We start from the raw sequence: 3,455 nt of genomic DNA, 5'->3' as shown, positions 1-3,455 counted from the left end.
CCTAATCCCACCCCCACCCTGCCCATACACATCACATGTCTGCATCAGCATAATCTTTTCTGTTACTCTCTATGTCATATATATGTAGTTTCTCTTTCAAGTCATTTGTGATCTGGTGTCCATGCACTCTAACAATAATCTGAAATGGGCCTCATTGTAACAGTTTTGGTTCTTTTGTTTCATTTAGTCTTGACAGTGGTACATATGCTGTCATGTTGCCTATAATTAATGTATGCTAATTATTCTGTGTCATACACTGATTACTTCAATTACTTTATCTACTTTGCCAGTGCTGGTGCCATGTAAAAGGCACCTCGTCCATTCCGTAAAGTGACTGGCATGAGGAAAGGCATCCAGCTGTAAAAACTGTGCCAAAACAGACCTCACCAGTGCTGGTGCTGCATAAAAAAACCATCCAGTCCAGTCTGTATAGTAGTTGATATTAGGAAGGGCATCTAGCTGTAAAAACCACACCAAAGCAGACCTCGCTGGTGCTGGTGCCACGTAAAAAGCATCCAATCCGCTCTGTAAATGGTTGGCATTAGGAAGGGCATCCAGTTGTAAAAACCATGTTGAAACAGACAACGGAGTTTGGTGTTGTCCTCTAGCTTGCCAACCCCTGTCAAACCATTCAACCTATGTGACCATGAAAGGCAAACATTTAATGATGATGATGATTTTCTCTGTCACCAACTCCAGCACTGTTACTTACCTAGAAAATTTGTACCTGTATTCATTACCCATAAAGAATCCAGTCAAGAATCCCTTCCATTTCAAACTTTGTACACAATACTCATTTACTTGCCTCCACTCTCGCGTCTCAATAATCTTTCCTGATCTATTTTTCATGGTAACCCAATGCTGATGTAGACAACAACAAAGTTTTGCACCTGACACAGAGAATTTCTGTTAGCATTTTGGTGGCTTAGTGTCCGTTTTCTACATCTGAAAACAAGAGAAATACGATAATGTTGAGGATGTTGATGACAATAATAGCATTTGTCATAGAATTAAGATTAAGTTCCCTGTAGGATGTCACCAAGTTCCTCATCTTTCAAGGTCAAAACCTACCAAAAGTGGCTTTGCCAATCAACCCTCTTCATCTTTTTCTTTTTCTTGTTTTTGGTGGGGGCTGGAGGGTGTGTCGGCCGAAACATTGCTTTTCGATGCTTAGGCCACCACCACCACTATCCTTTTTAAGTGGTCATTATGTCTAGTGCCCACCTAAGTGGCGAGTGAGGTATCACAACTAAACTAACTTCATATGGATAATAATTTATAAATTTTACTCTTAAAATGGATTGTATAAGCTTTTAACAGTGAAATGATAAAGAAGTTTATAAAGACAAAAGTTGTGAATTTGACTTCCCTGATGAATTCTCATTTTATTTTAATGACCATTACTAGTTTTATCATGTATAATATAATTACTACATAGATAAAATTTAGTATGTTAACTATGTTCCCTGACCACCCCTCACCCACTAAAGCCTAACTCCCCCTTCAGCATGTCCAGTGTCCCCTTAGGGGCAGTACCGCCTTCCTTGAGAATTTCTGCTCTTGGGTCAATAAAATAAGTACTTGGCATGTATTGGAGTGGACAAAATCAGTAATGTACATCCCAGTTTCTTGGCTGAACTCACAAAAATTCCATGTTTTGTTCTTATTTGTAAATGTTCTTATTTTTACTTTGATGTATTACATTTATTGATCTTCATAGCGTTGTTTCAGTTTGTTAAAGAGGTGTGGTGTGTCTTCAGTTTTGTTCCATAGTAAGATTGTTTAAAGCAAAACATGCAGAATTGTTTCATTTTTAAAAAAATATATTTGATTGCTTTTTCCAGTTTCATACTTTACTTAATGGTGTTAAAAGAAACCTAATACTCAAACTTGTTACATTGTGTTAAAGAGTTCAATTATGCTTTCAATTTCATTCCATGAATAATATTGTTGAAAGTGTAACAGGAAAACACCCATCGTTACAAGCAAAGTAATACTATAAATAAATAATGATAATGGCTTCTCATTTATGCCAGTAGGTTTTAGGGGTTTTGAGGGAAGGGAATAAGTCAATACTATCAACCCCAGTAAAAATGAAAGACAAACTTGAATTAAAAACATAATGTACTGGAAGAACTACCACAAGGTATGTTTTCTCTGACCTTCTAATGATCCTATCAATCCACTTCATAATCATGATAATGGTTTCAAAATTTGGGGCAGAGCCAGCAGTTTCTGAGGGGTGTGTGAAGTCAATTACACTGATCCCAGTACTTAACTGGTACTTATTCTATCGACCCCCAAAAGTATGAAAGGTAAAGTCAGCCCTGACAGAATTTGAAATCAGAATGTAAAGACAGTTGAAATACCTCTAAGCATTTTGTCTGATGTGCTCACCATTCTACCAGCTCACTGCCTTAATCATTATAATGATAAGCCTTTCTGTTATAGGCACAAAGCCTGAAATTATGGGAGAAGAGGGTTAGGTGATTAAGGTTAGGCGATTACATCAACCCCAATGCTCAGTTTATACTTAGTCTGCTGATTCCAAAAGGATGAAAGGCAAACTTGATCCACATGGAATGCAAACTCAGAATGTAAGGCCAGAAGAAATGTCATTCAGCATTTAATCGGCTTGGCAACAATTCTGAGAACTCATCTAATGATGATGATGATAATAATAACAATAACAATAATAATGGTTTCAGATTTTGGCACAAGGCCAGCAATTTTGAGCAGGGTAGGGAGGTCAATTACATCAAGTCTCGTGCTCCACCAGTACTTATTTTGTCAACCCTGAAAAGATGAAAGGCGGAGTCAACTTTTGCAGTGAGCCAGAGATACAATCAAGTAAAGTGACTCCAGTACCTTACTGGTATTTTATTGACCCTAATAGATTTTTATCTAAGAATATAAAGAGACCACTTAATGAGCTTCATTCTTTCACCTTCTTTGTGCCCTTTCTTTTTTCATGATATTATCATAAGTTTTTCTCTTCTTCCATTCTTTTTCCTTTCTAATATCTTTTGTTTGTCTTTAGACTGGGTGTTGAATGTAAATACTTATTCTCTTTAAGACCTGGCAGAATAAATACCATAATGTATTTATTTTTTTCAAATACACCAGTTCATGTGCAATTTTCTCACCAGTGTACGTCCCTTGTTATACACTAGCAAAAGTTATATACACCACTTACCATCATCATTGTTTTAGCATCCACTTTTCTGTGCTTGCGTGAATCTGACAGAATTTGTTGAGGTTCATTTTTCTGTGGCCAGATGTCCCTCCTGTTGCCAACCCTCGACTGTTTATGAGTAAGGTAATATTTCACCATGACCAGACATGTTTTCATGGAAGACTGGAAATGAAAGAAACCACTTACTTGATGATGATGATCACACACACACACACACTCTCTCTCTCTCTCTCTCTCTCTCTCTCTCTCTCTCTCTCTC

The 3,455-nt window shown here is 37.2% G+C and overlaps 1 protein-coding gene across 1 annotated transcript in view; it reads left to right on the top strand.

Annotated features, from left to right (window-relative positions):
* Positions 1 to 3,455, top strand: part of LOC106878146 (THO complex subunit 1) — a 54,974-nt gene that overhangs the window by 37,603 nt on the left and 13,916 nt on the right. The gene's annotated exons all lie outside the window — the stretch shown is intronic.

This window comes from Octopus bimaculoides, chromosome 7 (assembly GCF_001194135.2).
Source record: "Octopus bimaculoides isolate UCB-OBI-ISO-001 chromosome 7, ASM119413v2, whole genome shotgun sequence".
NCBI classification, from domain to species: Eukaryota; Metazoa; Mollusca; class Cephalopoda; order Octopoda; family Octopodidae; genus Octopus; species Octopus bimaculoides.
The sequence above is the reverse complement of the archived record's forward strand: the minus strand, read 5'-3'. Positions and strand labels throughout refer to the sequence as shown.